This window comes from Vigna angularis, chromosome 8 (genome assembly GCF_016808095.1).
Source record: "Vigna angularis cultivar LongXiaoDou No.4 chromosome 8, ASM1680809v1, whole genome shotgun sequence".
Classification (NCBI taxonomy): domain Eukaryota; kingdom Viridiplantae; phylum Streptophyta; class Magnoliopsida; order Fabales; family Fabaceae; genus Vigna; species Vigna angularis.
This window is the reverse complement of record NC_068977.1, coordinates 24,481,018-24,499,298: the sequence shown is the minus strand read 5'-3', so window position 1 is coordinate 24,499,298 and position 18,281 is coordinate 24,481,018. Positions and strand designations below refer to the sequence as shown.

At 32.7% G+C, this 18,281-nt stretch overlaps 1 pseudogene; it reads left to right on the top strand.

Annotated features, from left to right (window-relative positions):
- The first annotated feature begins 6,094 nt into the window (after positions 1 to 6,094).
- On the top strand, positions 6,095 to 7,549 carry LOC108344200 (putative pectate lyase 2; annotated as a pseudogene).
- The last annotated feature ends 10,732 nt before the right edge of the window (positions 7,550 to 18,281 follow it).

The following is an 18,281-nucleotide window of genomic DNA, read 5'->3' as shown; positions in this document are numbered from 1 at the left end:
AAGAAATCAATGACCTAACTTATTATTGGTGCAGGGAGCACACCCAATAACATTTAACTCACTCACCCATCTCAAAAAAGAAAAATTTAACAAAAATAGAGCATGGGGAGTACTGTTCATCCAAGTGGGGAGTACAATTGAAGTTTCTGTACAAATGACAATTTTTTCTCTGGTGATCGATTACAAGACCCCTGTAATCGATTACTAGAGAAAAAATTTTCATTTGTACAGAAATTTCAACTGTACTCCCCAACTGGATGAACAACACTCCCCAAGGTCATTTTTCTGTCCCTATGGGTGATTTTTTTCTATTTTTTTCTGTTTTTGTCCCTGTAATTGATTGCTAGGGGCTTTTATAGGTGTTTAAACCAAGGTAGTTCAACTGGACTCCCCATTGCCTGTGTTTTTGGTGACTTTTTCCAATTTTTGAGATGGTTGAGTGAGTTTAACGGTCATGTGTATCAAATCCATTAACATTCCATGATGAGAACATATTTTGGTTCAATCCATGAATATTAACATTGAAAAAACATGTTGTGAATTGGAAATGTTCGATACAATCCATTACAATAATTTTTTAAAATATTAACGTCAGCATGATTGGAAAGTGGACATTCCATAATTTTATCAGGTAGACATTCCTCTCCTCATGAGTCAATCTTCCATTCAAAACATCAACAAACTTGGTTTTGAAAGAATGTTGCACACACAACTGCATAAAAAAAATTCATGTTAGAACAATCCAAAAAATAATTAACAAAACAAGAAACACAAATTGGCAAAGAGGAAAGGGGAAAGGCTAAATGGAAAATGAGAAAGAGGAAGTGGAAAATGGGAAAGGGAAAACGCGAAAGGGGAAAAGGAATAGTGGAGATATCTTGCTCTCATCACCGAAGTCACCGGAGTTTTCCATTTCCCACAACAAAATCAATATAAACATGTTTCTCGCTAGGTTGCTTCACCGAAGAAGATGAAGCTAAAATAAAGAGAAACGAGAGAGAGAAAAGAAAGCTTGAAGGGAGAAAGGAGAGAGCTTGAAGAGAGAAAGGAGAAGGCTTGAAGAGAGAAAGGAGTGAGCTTTAAGAGAGAAAGGAGAAAGCTTGAAGAGAGAAAGGAGAGGGAACGATGAAAGAGGTTAGAGAGAGGATGAAAATGGAGTAAGGGAAAAGGAAAAAAGGGAAAAGGGAAAATGGGAAATGGAAAATAGGAAACGGAAAATGGAAAGGGAAAAGAAAATACCTTTTTACCGGAGCTTTCCATTGCTTCACCGGAGTCTCACCGGAGAAGATGAAGCTTGCTTCATGAGAGAGAAAGAGAGAAAGGAGAGAAAACACACACAAAATGAAAACCAAAATGCAACAGTGGAGGAGAATGAAAACAAAATTGAGAGGGACATTTTCGGAAGCCAAATTCATTGTCAACTTTAACGAAAAAAAAATATTTTAAATGATCCAATAGCCTTTTGACATGTAACGTTGTCAATTTTTTGTCAAAATTGCGTTGTTAGAATATCGCGATCCATTTTTTAATCTATCAAATCAATCAAATTCTACACACTAATTCTCACAAACTTTATTTCCAAATCTACTCTCACTTACCTCCAAAATTCATTCAAATAAACAATAAAAAATTTACCTTCAAATCCTCTCAAATCCATTCAATCACTCTTCCTCAAATCCACAGTGAACAAGACATAAGTGAGCTTAAGTTAGTCACTAACAAACATACTTATCCTGCAACTAAACTAACTTTAAATTTAATAATGAACTTTGAATATAACTTCAATCAAAATTATTATCCATATAAAATATACTTATATAACTCAAATTATAGCTACAAAATCAAATATAAAAATCCTCATAACGTATACCTATAACATAAAAATGTCCACATTAAATAATTTAGTTAAGATGACAGAATATTTAAGAATATGTTTATAAAAATATTGTTCAACCTAAATCGTATATTATTTATAAAACAAACAATTTTAAATATAATAACTACCAATATTTAATAAAATACACGTACACTATCAAAATGTATTAAAATGTTAATCTAATTTTAAATGCATTAAAATGATTTTATTTTATTATTAAAGTATAAGCTGAAATAAGTATCACTAGTACAATAACAAGAAAAGGCACCGGTTCTTTTTTATTATTGGCATCGGTTCTACAACCGAGGTATACGTAGACGAGGTAAAAAGACCAAATTTTATGCCTCGGTCATGGACCGATATAAAATCAGATATGAATATGCCTCGGTTATCTAAGAACCGAGGTAGTATCGTTTTTTTTTTTCAGATGCAACCCGTTTCAATACGCAACTAGCATCCAGAAATTGTTCAGTTCTCAGCAACCAGAAATTGTTCAGTTCTCAGCAACCAGAAATTGTTCAGTTCTCAGCAACCTCAACAACCAAAAATTGTTTCAGTGGTGGAAGTCATTGTTTTTCAAACAACCGAAAAATCTTAATCCCCAATCCAAGATCAAAACAAACCTAACATATGCCAAAATCTACAAAATTTCTTCACTGGGCTGGCCTCAAGAACAATGCCAAAATCTACAAAATTTCATAGATCTAACATGGTTAAACTTCTGCAATGAACAAGATATGAAGAAGAGGCAGACGAACAAGAGTAGATGGACGGCGGTGGATCTGGAGCGGTGGATGGATTGTCGGTCTAGGGCGGCGGCTCGCGGTGGATCTGGAGCGGTGGATGAAGATGAAGATATACAGGGGAAGAATGGCGGAGGCGGATCGAGAGCGACGGAGCTAGCAGCGGCGGAGGGCTCGCTGATCTGGAGCGGCTTGGCGATGGCGATCTGGACCGGTGGATCGAGAGCGACGGAGCCAGCAGCAGCGAAGGCAGCAACGATGGAGGGCTCGCCGATCTGGAGCGGTTTGGCGATCTGGAGCGGCTTGGCGATGGCGATCTGGAGCGGCTTGGCGATGGCGATCTGGAGCGGCGGATGCAGTAGTGGCGGAGGTAGCAGCGGAGGAGGCAACTGCGGAGGAGGCAGCAGCGGAGGAGGCAACTGCGGAGGAGGCAGCAGCGGAGGAGGCTACACCGGCGGAGGCTACAGTTGTGACAGAGGGGAAGAATGGGAGAGAACGGAGGGGAAGAATGGGAGAGCATGGGGGAGAAGAAGTGAGAACACTGAGGGAAGAATGGGAGAGCACGGAGGGAGAAGAAGTGAGAGCACGAGGGAAGAAGATGTTGGGCCGTGGAAATGAAGAAGATCAGAGAAATGAAAGGGTGTATAGGCATCGGTTGTTTCGCAACCCGAGACCATAGAACCTTTCGCACATGTGTATAGGCATCGGTTGTATGGCAACCCGAGACCATAGAACCTTTTCATAAAGCTGTCAGACAAAAAAGCATAGTATAGGTCTCGGATATTCTTTTAACCGAGGCAATATTATTATTCTGCTTCGGGTTAAGGTATAACCGAGGTATATAATTTTTACTTTTCGGGTTTTGCATAACCGAAGCATATATGGCGTGTTAGATTCCATTTTTTTTACTAGTGTATATTGAGATTTTGAAAAGACCTTTTCCTAAATTATTCTTTTGAAAATCTCACCTAAAATGTCTCAAAATCTAAGATCTTTCCTATTAAAATAATTTATTTTATAATATAATTTCAAACAAACAAAGTTTTCATACTGAAAATATATTTAATTTAAATAGAACAACCTATATTTCATAAAATATTCAAAAGTTAAAACTTTTGTAAGAAGACAGTTTATTTTTATATTTTAAAAAATTAAACGAAAAACTAATTTATGAAACTTTTATGATTCATAAATTTCATTATTTTATTTTTTGAAGATAAAATAATTAAAAATAAATTTAAAAAAAATAAACTATATTGTATAACATATTCTAAAATGACGATTGTGTGATGTGTTTATATTGTAAACTATAATGTAAATTTATTTATCTCTAATGTGTATATAATAACATTATCTTTCACTATAAAATAACAATGAAAGTATAATTAAATTAAATAATATAAGTGTTTTATAAAGCATTATTATTTTTATGAAATTAATCATTTGGCAGTTATTTTTTGTAAGAATAATATTTTTAACAAAAAAAATTATTTCGTTAAATTTGTGACTGAATTTTAGGTAATATAAAAAAAAAATTATTTATGAATGTGGGATTATGAGATTACTTGTAAGGACTTTGATTATTGACTAAAAGAGTACAAATGTCCCAAGATGGAGGGATAATGTCTCGAACCAATGCAAGCTTTAATCACAAGGATTAATTGTTGAGTTATAACGGGTGACTGAGTAGGAGATGAATGTATATTCATGTATTTCATAACCATTCAACAATAAATATATATATATATATATATATATATATATATATATATATATATATTTCTCATATTTATGATATTTTTACTACGAAAAAAATGGAAAATAATGACTAATTTTAATGTGATTTTTACAAAATACATTGACAAAAACCACCAGAGTCGCCCTCACCTTTCACTAACCACGAAAGTTGCCCTCCCCTCATTATTTACCAACCATTAGAGTCGTAGTAGGCCACTTCACTAACCAGACCAAGCTCTTTTTGAACTAGGTCCTTACGAACTAAAAGAAGACCCATTCCTCAGCTTGAGCATGACCCTTCACGAACAAGCTTAACGAACGACTTTCATGAACTAGACCAAGAAGCACAAATGGAAAGCATAAACCCTTTGCGAAAAATTAATTGATCAAGTAAATGAATACAACGTCTATTGGTTTATTTCTCTGATTTATCTGCGGTTTTATGATGGGTTTTACGTTTTGGTTTTGCTTGATTTTATCACATATTTGATTTTATTTTATTCAGTTTTTCTTGAACTGGTGTGTGAACATGCTATATGGTTTCCAGATTTATGATGTGTGAACTTGCTGGTGTGTGAAATGTAAGATCAACCATCTTGGTCTCAATATTGTCTTCTGCACTTGCTGGAATTATAACAACATTAGGAAAGTGATAACAACCTCCTTAAGCTAGGTTAGGCCAAAACTAGAAGAGATGTTATGACGAGGATGAAGTTGCGGAAGCAATGGGGGATAAGGGGTAAGACTCATGATTTTGGTGATGATGGGATGGTGTTTAATGGTACCTTTAGAGAGATTAGGCCAACTCTAGAAGAAGGTGGCTAGATGAGGCAACATGGGATACTCTAGCCTTGACTTTAGAGATTGATATAATGACTCAACATTTTGGCAGCATTTTATTATTATTCTCAAAGTGGGAATACAAGGGTGGAAAACATCTCTATTTATAGGCTAAGGGTGTCTCCAAAATGTAGAAGCAGAACCCTAAAAACACTACCTTAACCTAACTTGGAGACAAAAGCAAAAATCTTTTCCAATAGGAGGAGGACATGTGGTCATTACCCATGAAGAATCCTCTTCAATCTTAGAGTGACATATATGACCACTAACTATGAGAAAACCTCTCCAATGTGAGCATGACATATGACCACTCTTACTTAGGACATCTCACACACCCTTGTCCACCAAACTAGGTAAAACTTTGACCACATGGTCAACCTATAGACATCCACTTTTGGTCAACATTGGGCCTTGATCTTTGTTGGCTCAAGTGGTCAAAAAAACCTATACTACTTGGCCCAAAATATAAGGCCTAAATTAAATCCTACACTACTAAGACGTGATATTAAATTTAAATCAGTATTTAATAAAATTTAAATTAAATTTCAGCCATGGAAAACAATATTATTAAAATTTTGTAGATTGACTTTTATAGTTAATGATTATATTTAGGTAAGAGGTTAATATGTAAAACTACTTAAATATTTTTACTCACTTATTTCTATTCATAGCTTCTTCTGGTGAAGTATCCCGCTTTATCATAGCTTGAAAAAATAACTTAAACTAACTCAATAACAACTTTTGCTCATATATAATACTTTCTTACACCACAACTTCATACAAAAAGAAAAAATACTATATAACCACCATTCTCTTTTTCTTCTATCTATCTTATCTTGATTTTGCTTAAGAACAAGTATTCTTCACAATGGCCTTTCTTAAACCTCAATACTTGTTTATGCCTCTTTTGATTTTCTTTCTCCTTCCAAAACTTACTTTTGCAAATCAATCAAGGATAAATGGTTTGAAAATGAATGTTATTGATCGATGTTGGAGAAAAAATCCTGAGTGGAGGAGACACCGATATCAATTAGCCACATGTTCTACGGGTTATGCTGGCAAGATGATAAAGAACATTGGGAATGACCTCATTTATTATAAAGTTACTGACTCTAATGATGATCCTATAAATCCCAAGCCCAACACCTTGAGGTATGGAACTTCTGTTATTCAAGGTAATGTGTGGATCACATTCCAAAAGGACATGCAAATTAAACTAGAGAAACCTCTTCTCATTAGTAGTTTTACCACCATTGATGGTCGAGGTGTTAATGTCCATATCGCTCATAATGCATGCTTAATGATATTTAAGGTAAGTAACACTTACCATTAATTAAACTTGTGACAATAATAAACATTAATAAAATGATTTTCATGATTTACTAATATGTATGTAACTATGCTTATTTGATTACAGGCCACCAACATAATTATCCATGGCATTCGAGTTCACCATTGCAAACCTCAAGCCCCTGGGATCGTGATGGGGCCTGAAGGAAAGGTTATTCCTATAGGTCATGTAGATGGAGATGCAATAAGATTGGTTACTGCTTCAAAGATTTGGATTGACCATAATACACTTTATGATTGTCAAGATGGTTTGCTTGATGTAACACGAGGTTCTACTGAGGTAACTATCTCCAATAATTGGTTCAAAAATCAAGATAAGGTTATGCTTCTTGGACATGATGATGGATATGTGAGAGACAAGAATATGAAGGTTACAGTGGTGTACAATCATTTTGGACCTAATTGCAATCAACGTATGCCAAGGTAAATAAGTATTTTTATACTAAATAATTAAAAATACATGAAATAATAAACAATTCTATTTTCTCTTATTGATAAACAAATAAATTTCCAGGATTCGTCATGGATATGCACATGTAGCCAACAATTTTTATCATGGCTTCAATATGCTATTGGTGGAAGCATGGAACCTAGTCTTAAAAGTGAAGCTAACCTCTTTATAGCATCAGTCATAGGAAATAAGGAGGTAATAAATTTTAAAAATTTTGCTTGAAGTATTTGGTATCCAACTTATTACCAATCAATTAAGTATTTGTTTATATATATAAATATATATAATATTGAGATTTTATTAATGTTAATTATTTATTACGTGTAGGTGACATGGAGGAAGAGTAGTGATAAAAGTGGAGGTACATGGAACTTTCATTCGATAAGGGATATTTTTGAAAATGGAGCTTCCTTCAATATAACAAAAGGAGGCGGTGTGAAAAAACCGAACTATACTAAAGAACAAAATTTTAAAGTTCTTGATGCCAAATTCGTGAGATTGTTGACGCGTTCATCTGGTGTGTTACGATACAATAAAAATTCAGTATACTGATTAACCAAAATATAAGGGAGGTCATCTTTTGAATTATTTGAAATTCTTATGATTTAGTCTATATAAGTGAGGAGAATTTAATTTTTCTCCAATTGTTTTAAAATTGAACAATATTTTTAATTAAAATTCTAAATCTTATAAATTTATTGTACAATAACTACCATATTGGACTATATGATAAAAATCTTGAAAGATGTTCCAAACAAATTTTTATCAAACTTGGTTAGGAATTTAGATAAGTTATTTTTTATGGTATTTTAGGGATATACAATACTATTGCAATGTATTATGTAAGATTACAATTTGCCTTTTAAAGTTTTATTTAGATTGTGTTCATATTTAAATATTAATTTTACATTAATAAATTAAGGGTGTTAGCAAATTCGATTGGATAAAATTTGAGCAAATCCTACACAACTCATTAAAAAAAGGGTTAAATATGTTTAGTCCATAAATTTTGATGCGAAATTGGAATTCGTTCTTGTTTGAAACTTTGATACATTTTGGTCCCTAAACTTAAAAATGAAAGGATATAATCATTTTAACCTAAAGTAATCTTTTTTAGCACATCAAAAGTGTTTCATGCTAGCATTTGCGTTTTTTACACTATTTGACACGTTTCTAGTTTAATGTCAACTATGAAACACATTTGGTATGTAAAACATTTAACGTAATTGCATTCAAATGACTAATCCATTCATTTTGAAATTTTAGATATTTTATACTTTCATGTGCAAAATTCTTCATTGAAAATGTGTTACGATAGTTCTTTGTTGGACATGAAATTGAAATGAAATGTTTGGTAGTTATTGAATAATGCAGTGAAGAAGTTAAGAGAAAGAATTTTTGCAATGTGAGAAAATGAAGGTTATGAGAGTTCTAAAGGATTGATAGATCTTACGGGACTGAGTGGAGTGACTGAGTTGAGTAGTGAGTTTTAAATGAAATGACTTATATAGGATTAAATTATCAAGGTTTAAATTTTTAAAATCAGTGTGACTCATCAACGAGTTGTGGCTCAACTGCCAATTCTACCGCTTCAGCCACATACTTTGCTTCATGTTTAAAAATTCACTCTCTATCAGATTTCTCTATCATATTTCTCTTAATTCCTCAATAATGTTCTAACCTTTTATTATCCTAAATGTCTTCTACTCATGCATGCAACATTTAATCAATGAAATGATAAAAAAACTAATTATTGTAATTAAAGTTGGGTTACCTCTTAGTAGCACTTATTTAACATCTTTAGCTCGACACCTATTCTTTTCATGATTCCTTCAATAGGGTCTTTGTGGTGAATCTGGAAAAATTACCACCTTGATATTTCTTTAACATTTGTCCATTCACTATCCAATTTCGTTTTTTCTCAAGATCTTCAATTTCAATTTCCCCAAATGGTTTCATAGTCTTGACAATAAATGGTCTACACCATTTGGATTTCAATTTTTTGGAAACAATCTCATTCTAGAATTATAAAGAAGGACCAATTCATTCGACCTAAATTCACGTTTCAAAATCTTTTTGTCATGATAGGCCTTCATCTTTGATTTGTATATTCATTTTTGTGCTAACAATATCTTCTAGGGTTTTGTGTTTAGAGCTTGCAGGATGCAATTAGGACAAGAAGTTAATTATATGGACACTCAATTCCACCAAGGAAATTTCAACCACTGGTGGAACCTCACTCAAGCATGGATCAAAGTCACTTTGGGCATGCTTCCGGACAATTTTATAGAGAACCACAACAACAATGGCAGCAACAACCCTCTATATCAGAAATAGGGGCTACGTTGGATGACACACTTCAATAATTCATACAGATGTCTGAGTCTCATCGTAACAACACTCAAGCAACATGCAGAAAGATGGAGGCACATTGTAGGTTCATAATTCAGAAGCTGGATGATCTTGGAAGTAACATGAAGGCTAACCCTAGAGAGGAGTGCACAGCTGTTGTTACCGAAAGTGGCAAGGTTTTAGATGAGAGAAAAATAGAGCGAAAGGAAGAAGAAAGTTTGAGTGAAAAAGAGAAAAATGTAGAGGAAAAGAAAGAAAAAGAAGAGAGTGAGAGAAAAGAAAAAGAGAGGGAAGACAAGAAAGAGGATGAGAGAAAAATAGAGAGAGAAGAAAAAGAAAGTCTGAATGAAAAAGAGAAAGATGAAGAGAGAAAAGAAAAACAAGAGGTTGAGAGAGAAAAGAAAAAGAAGAGGTTGAGAGAGAAAAGAAACAAATTGAGAAAAATCTTCTATACCATAAGGAGTGTTCCAAAAAGGAAAAAGAGAGGGAAGAAAAGAAAAAGGGAGAGAAGGAGGACGAGAGAAAAAAGAAAGAATCATATGAGAAACCCCTTCCTCACCCAAAGAAGTATCATAGGAAGGAAAAAGAAAAATAGTTTGTGCTCTTCATGGAAATCTTCAAGAAATTGGAGGTTAAAATTCCTATGGTTGGGATAATGCAATAGGTCCTGGTTATATTAAATTTTAAAAAAAATCAAGAAAAAGAAAAAAATATCCAGAAAAGGAAACAATTGAGGCACAAGGCAATTTTGGTGGGTCAAGCTAGTGACGTTAAAGAAGTGCTTGCTGGGAGGCAACCCAGTTTCTGATTTTATTTATTTATTTAGTTGTAGTATAGTGGTAAGTATTTCAGTCTGTCACGCGGACGACCCGGGAACTCATGGAATGACAGCATCTACTGATGGATGCTGGACAACATCTACTAAGGGATGCTAAAAGGATTCAGATAACAACATCTATTGATGGATGCTACTATGATGAATGATAACCCATTTTTCTGAACTTTTCTTTTTAGTTTATTTTGATTTAATTGTGTGGTTTTGATTTTTTCTTTGTGTGTTTGAGTTTTTTTTTTAGATTAAATACTGCTTCTGATCGCAGTAATGATAGCATCTACTAATGGATGCTGTTATAGAAGAGGATGTTGACTAGACATCTACTGATGGATGATAGGTGATTAGGCATCTACTAATGGATGCTGATGAAGATGAGAAAGATTGATGTCTACTGAGGGATACCAATGAAGATAAGAAATATTAGAATCTATTGATGGATGCTATGTGATTAGACATCTACTGATGGATGTTACTGAAAGCATCTACTAATGGATGCTATGATGATAAAGACTGGGTCAAGCTAGTGACGTTAAAGAAGCGCTTACTGGGAGGCAACCCAGCGTTCTAAACTTTTCTTTTTAATCTTTTGTTTTGTTATTTGTTTTCTTTTTAATCTTTTATTTTGTTTTTTTATTTGTTTTCTTTTTAATCAATTGTTGTGTTATTGTACTTTGCTTTAATGAACTACACTGCTTTGATTCAACTGTGTTGTATTTTGTGATAAGTATTGCTTTTGATATTCTAGTGTATTGATTGATGTTGAGATGATGCATGATGTAAAGATATACAGGTGGTTGCTTCTAAAATGTGAAATAGGTGCTTGAGGAAAAATTTGATTGAGATACTAAGCAGGATGTTTTTCTAAATTCTGGGACTTGAGAGTTTACCTATGTGAGTTTTGGGCTTCAGAGTTGTTGTGAATAATTGCTATTACTTTGGAAGCATGAATGATTTTGGCCAAATTTTTTGTGATTAAACTACTTGCTTGCAGGTTTCATATGATCAAGGTCATCTTTTGTTATCCCTTATTTTTAGCCTACTCATGAATTTTTCCAAATAAAAAGAGAACAATTTGTTCCATCCTTTGAACCTTTAGCTTTAAGCATGTTTTGAAAACCCTGTTTTAAATTCTTTACCTTGAGTTGAGTTGAGAATATTTGTGAGGTATTGATAAAGGTTCAAGTTTGGGGTTGCTAGAAAAATAAGCATTGAGCACAAAGAAAAAGAAAAAAGAGAAATCAAAAGAAAAATGAAAAGAAAAATAAAAAGAAAGAAAAGAAAGCTCACTGCAAGGGAAAAAGGTTGGGAAAGATCTTCTTGAAAAGAGAACCTGTGTGTAATTATTAATTTCATAAATATCTCTCTTAACTCAAGGATTTTGCATTCCTGAAAAACCATGTTTCTTCTTAGCCCAGCCAAGTTACAAGCCAAGAAAAATCCTTGTGATGAAAACCTGCTTGTGAGTATGTTTGATTGTGGTTAAATGAAAGGCAAAATTAATTTGTGTGACATTGTGATAGTAGAGTGAAAGGAAACACCAACACCTCATTGTACACCTGTGAGTTGAGTGATACACTTTTGAGTGCTTGAGTGATACACTTTTGAGTGCTTAAGTGAAACACTTCCTTTGGTGAAGAGTAGTTCTCTAAATTTCTGATTGCATCTCTGCTTGGTTGATTGATCATTTTTAAGGATAGCATCTGTTGAAAGTATATGAGCATCACATTGATTTTGATTGAATTAAGGCATTTGTACATCTTGACTGAGATCTTTATGCTGAGTTGATCAAAGTGATTTCTTGTTTGAAAGAAACAGTTTTTGAAAAAGGTTGAGTCATTGTAGTGATTGTTCTGAAAAGCTGAGTTACATTTTATTTTGCTTGAGGACAAACAAAGTTCTAAGTTTGGGATTGTGTTAAAGGTTGAAAATATCGTTATTTGTGATGTAATTTTGATACTAAATACACCCTTTTTCACTTAGATACTTGGTTGGACTCATGCTTTTTCATTAAGTTGTGTGAATAAGAGAGTAGAGGTTGAATTTAATGACTTTATGACTAATGTCCCTTGTTTTGATAGGTAATGAGAGAATGTGGAAAGAAAAGATGAAGTGCTAAGGAGTTAGAGCTCAGAAAGGCCTGGAAAAGCACCAAAAAGGAGAAACCGCACGAAGCTTGGGCGCCCAACCCCAGGCTTGAGCCTCGGAAAATCGACGTCCACCGCCCGGGCACCCTCCTAGGCCGCCAGGGCGGCAACCCTCGAAGCTTGAGCGTCCAGTTGAAGGCTCAAGCTCTACATGAGGACCGTCCACCGCCCAGGCACCCTAAATGGGGCGCCCAAGCGTCGTGCGTCGTAGATCCAACCCAGTTTTTGCTCTGTTTCAACTCTTTTGGACCGGACCCTGTTTCTACTCTTTTTCGACTTTATTTAAAGGACCTAGGCGCTCTAGGTTTGGTATCTTTGCCTGGAGTAACTCAACAACACACTCTTCTACTCTCTGAAGGCGGATCTGGAGGCGGGAGCTTCCTCTTCTACTCTTAGGGTTTCACTATCTCATGCTTTTCCATTATTCATCTAGTTTCTCCATGTCTATGGGGAACTAAACTCTATTTGTTGTTGGGGGATGATGTAACCTTGTGAACTCTCATCTATTTGAATTGATTCTTAATTTATATGCTTTTTCATTAATTATTAGGGAATTCATCTGTTTCAATGCTTGCTCTATTTAACTCATTTAGTGGCATGATTTATGAATTGCATGAGTGCCTTGATGTTCCTTACAATTCAGGTTCTTGTTGAATTCTCCCAAGGGTAATATTTCTCAGGGATGAGGGTATGAGTACTTGGTCGTCTTAAGCTCTTGATCTTCAGACTTAATTTTCTAGTAACGCTAGGAATTGCACGAACTAGGAATTAAGGCAGGCTTATTGTGCCGAGGGATCGGGTTCTAAGTAATTTAGTGAGTGACGTTAATATTAATGTAAAAAAGAAGAATTCTTATATACATGAGAGTAAACTTGGTGAAATCAAACCCTAACAACATAATCATCTCATTTTATAAACAACCTCCATTCATCTTTGTGTTACTCTACTATTGATCAATTTGCATTCATATTTAATTTATGTCTTTGCATTTGAAACCAACAATCTCGTTTTATTTAAGTCTTAATTAATTGAGTTATCACACAACTGTTTAGTGCCGAGAGTCCTCTGGGATACGATACTTGGTCTTACCATTTTATATTACTTGTGCGATTTGGTACACTTGCCAATCCATCAACAAGGATCGGCTTCAATACCTCATTTAGTGATTTTTTTGGCCTAGAACAGTACCTTTTTTAGTCATAAAATTACATTTTTCCTAGTTAAGTACCAAGTTTGTTTCTATTCATCGTTTCAAAACAATGTTGAGATTCTCCAACCATAAATAGAAAAGTCATCCATTAAGACCTCAATGCTCTTCTCAATTCAATCAGAAAAAATTTCAACATACATCATTGAAACGTGACTAGAAGATTGAATAGTCCAAACGACATTTTTTTATGCGAAGACCTTGACTGGACAAGTGAATGTTGTCTTCTCTTGATCTTGAGGATGTACATCTGTTTGGTCTTATCCAAAATATCCATCAAGGAAACAATAATATTCTTGTGCATGCAACCTCTCTAGCATTTATTCTATGAATGGAAAGGAGAAATGATATTTCCTTATAGATTACTTGAGTTTCCTATAGTTAATGCATATCCTCCCTCTGGTAACAGTTCTATAAGTTTGATCACCTTTTTTCTTACTACTTCTTTCATCGTTGGGTTGCCTTCTCTGTTCCTGAGCCACAAGTTTGTAATTATCTTTCATGAAGATTCTATGCATACAATATGACGGACTGATTCCTTTCATATCATTGAGAGTCCACCTTATGGCTTTCTCATTATCTTTTAGCACCTCGAGCAATCTTCTCTCTTCATTTGGTGCAAGAGAGTTGTTTAAGATGAAATGTTTTCTGCACTCATTTTCAAGGAATGCATACTTCAAATGAGGTGACAACTGCTTCATCAGTGTTGATTGCAACCTTAAGAATTGTTTCTAGTTTCTCTTCCTTTGCTTTATCAATTTATGCAACAATTCTTTTATGTCTTTTTCTTTATCAATATCTCATCCTAGTTCAATGTTCATCACAACTTTCTGTAGAGGATCAACTGATGAAAATGTGCTTCTTGAATCCATACAAATTTTGTCCAACACATCCATCCTGTAATAATCCTTTCTTTCAAATGAATATTATAATGCTTCAAACACGACAAAGTTCACTTCTTCATCCTACACTCGAACTTTCAATTTCCTATTGGCTACATCAATTATAATTGTGGCAGTCTTCATGAATGGTTTCTAAGGATCAATGACACTTCATAATCTTCCTCTATGTCCATGATCACAATATCAACTAGGAAATAGAATTTTTCCACCCTCGCTAGAAGATCTTCTACTATCCCATAAGGGTGTTTGAGTGATTTGTCAGCTAATTGCAGTGTCATTCTTGTATGCAATATCTCCCTATCACCAATTCTCTTGATCATTGATAGTGACATAAGATTTATTCCTCCTCCAAGGTCTAGCAAGGTTTTTCCAATTGTCAATTTACCAATAGTTACAAGTAGTGTGAAGCAACCTCGAGCACAAGTTTTCTAAGGCAGAGATTTTTGAATAATTGCACTGCATCCAATCTTTAATTCCACAGTTTCTTCTTCTTGAGTTTGTCTTTTCTTGGTCAATAAGTCCTTTATCAAATTTTTATATATAGGCATTTGCTCCATGGCTTTTGTGAATGACACATTTATTTGCAACATGTTAATCATATCCAAGAATCTAGTGAATTGTGTAACATTCCAATTTGGTATCCCACACTTACGAGTAAAAATTTAAAATTTTATAATCACAATACCATTGGAGAAATCTAAATTCAATAAGTCTTTACAATTAGCCAAAAATAAACCATAATTCCAATGAATTACGGAATAAAACTTCAAATAAATTTTTTATTCAAAACAAAACCCTAAGTTCCCAAACTCTCTTAATCAACTCGTCACGATATACAACATCCAATTATCCACATTATAATGTGCTCTTGTATAAAATTATCATCATAGGTGAAAGCCACAACGACAAACATAAGGGTAAGCTAACTAAGAATGAATCATAAACATAATAACAAAATTCACAACTGCTAAATATTCATCACAATATTAAACACAACAACAACACACCAATAACGTAAACGTAGGTACACATCATTATCACTAGCAAATGGTCTATCTCCTGTACCATACCATACCACTAAATCATCAGAACCAACTAGTTCGAGTCGTCCTACCATCCAACACCAGACCTATCCTCTTCCTACATCGCATAGTCGAAGAGAATTGCCCTCTTCCTACATCGCATAGCCAAAGAGGACCTCTTTCCCGCATCGTAGACCAAAAGAGTTATTAACACTTGAACCTATCCTTTTCCCACATTCACGACCAAAAAAGTCATAATGAATTTACTAGGATGACAAGAAGGCCCCTCAACAAGCTGTCATATCTTTACACGCATACAACCAAATGACAACTCACAAATCCTCAACTTTACACATGAAAACTTGTTGTCTCGTAACCCATTTAAAATTATTCCTTACATAGTGGCATTCTCAAGACAATATTAAACAAATATTCCAATAATATAAATTCAACAAAAATACACAAAAATAGTCAAATATATATACTCACTACACCCTTTTTTTCTTCTATAACAACAACAAAGTCCAATAAAATAATCTCATCCACCTACCTAAATGGAACCCACTTTGGTTCACCAAATTCCTTCATTCATGTAACTTACTCATCTCACTACATCATGCACCTACTAATAATTAGAGGTGTCATTTGAGCCCTTGGCCCATGGGTTGACCCTAACCCCTTCTAAAATCAAGCCCCAATTTTTTAGCCCCCTTAATAGGAGGCTTTTTAAAAGCCCCAACCCCTAAAGCCCCACATAAAGTGGGTTGGGGTAGGGTTAGGATGGGGCTAGCCCCCAAACTAAATTAATTCACTTTTAATGTTTTTTTAGTTATTTCTTTTATTTACTTTACAAGTTCAATAATTTTTAAAATTTACATGATATTTAATATCTTTTTAATTAAATATAAATGTATAAATATTTATTTTATAAAAACTTATTTAAAATAATTTTTTAATTATAAGTATAGTTTAAATATATAATTTTATTATTTTGGAAAGTTAAAAAAGAAAATTTTTATTATTATTTTTATTTAAAAGAAAATGAAAAAATTTCAAAAAAGAAATTATAAAAGTAACACAGTTGAAAATTTGATTTTTCAATAATCGAATTCTGATATCTATATAAATATTTGAAATATTAATTATGGATAGATTTTAAATTCAAATCTACTGATTGGATGAATTTTTAATATCGATGTAAAATTTTTATTTTTTATAGTTTGTCATATAAAATTCTTTTGTTGAATGTTTTGTATAGATATATATACATTAAAAAATTAAACCACAAACTTTGTAAAGTTTAAAATTAATTTCACGTAATAAAATAACTAACTTTTTAGTGAAAATCCTTGTTAGGCAAAATTCTTATGAATATCATATATGTTAGTATACAAGATCTAGATGTAATCCCAGTGGTTATAAAATCATATTTTTTTTCTAACCTTTTAGATTAAATTAATATTTTAAAATCATACTTATCTTTATCCAACAAAGATCGTTTTTATTGAATTATTTATCATAATTGAGCCGATTGTAATAAAAAATAATTAAATAATAGATACAATATTTTTAAATAAATATAATATTATAATTTATAATACTAAAATTAAAATTATTATTGTATTTAATTATTAACATATAAAATAAATAAAAAATATAAAAATTATAATAATAAATAAATTACATCAATGTCTCTTAATAAGAAACTAATAAAAAAGACAAATGAATATAATATAAAATATATGAAAAAGACATAAAAATATATAAATTGATGTAAATGACTAAATTATACGTTTCATAAATTTTTTTAAAAAGAATTATATAACTTTGTAAATAATAAATATTAATTTTATTAAATTTGGAAAATTAAAAAAGTTAAAAAAGTTATTAAGTCAAAATTTTAACATGTTCAATATTTTATTTTGATTATTGATTTAAGTTTTTCTCTCTCTATGTCTTTCATCCTTTATGAAATTAAAAACAAATATTTTTGCATCACAATGTGTTTGAATCTACATGCATATTGATTATATGAGTTCTAGGGTTTCTAGGTTTAATTGAGAATCTACTTTGATTTAATTTAGGAACTTTCATATGATTAAATGGTTTTTACTATCAATTGAGAATGTACTTTAATTGATTAGTAATAATTTCAACTATAATCAATTGAGAATTTACTTTGATTGATTAGCTTTTAACTTGGTTAGGAGATTTAAGAATAAACATGATTAAACACAATAGAATTTGATTGAGAATGTACTTTGGTTGAATTTATTGTGAATAATTTAGAAAGGTCTTGCATTTGATCAAGAATATACTTTGGTTAATTGCATGATCGCCCTCAAATTAATTAAGAATGTACTTTAATTAATTTGAAACTTAAACAATAATCAATTGAAGAATTATCTGTGGATAACCGATGATGAATCTATCTTGGAAAAGCAGTGAAATTAGCCTATTTCATCATAATTATTTTTAAGTTTCTTATTTGTTCTTTAAACATTCTCCAAACATCACTTTTATCATTGTATTGCATTTATAAGATTCAAATATGGAAAGACAATTCCGTATTCGTTGGGAGACGACTCAAGATTACATTAACCCTATCAACTTTCTTGAATACTATTTGGCAATACTGAAGTTGCCTTGAAAAGTAGTATTAATTTGATAGCTTCAACGACAGCGTATTAGTGTATCTCTAAAAAAATGAAATTTTCATTGAACGAAATGTCTTTTAATTTGAAAAACTAAATAAAACAAAAGAATGAAAAAAGTGGAGGATCTAATTATATATACGATACTTTGGTATACTTCCTTGATTT